This window comes from Phalaenopsis equestris, unplaced genomic scaffold (assembly GCF_001263595.1).
Source record: "Phalaenopsis equestris unplaced genomic scaffold, ASM126359v1 Scaffold000229, whole genome shotgun sequence".
Classification (NCBI taxonomy): Eukaryota; Viridiplantae; Streptophyta; class Magnoliopsida; order Asparagales; family Orchidaceae; genus Phalaenopsis; species Phalaenopsis equestris.
The window spans coordinates 80,663-80,990 of NW_018164671.1; positions in this window are offsets into that span (position 1 = coordinate 80,663).

Below are 328 nucleotides of genomic sequence, written 5' to 3' on the forward strand. Positions count from 1 at the left end.
TTTTAAGTTATTGATTATCCCTCCAAAATGCTTATTATAAAATCTTCACAATCTCTCATTCACATCCTAAGCATCTCTTAATATAAATAATCAGTTGTTGGCCTCAACGTTAGATGTCACATATGAGGGATATCCACTTGAATGATACGAGATTGTGTTCAGTCTTCTGTAATCCAAGACATACATTCAACCCTCCTGATACGTGCTCAAGCATGATCAGGATCAGTATTGATTCAGCCATACCTGGGAGAATTAACTGTCGAATGACGATAATTCCAACACAGGACGTATTTGATGTCCATTTGGTGTTTGGAGATCATACTTCGTT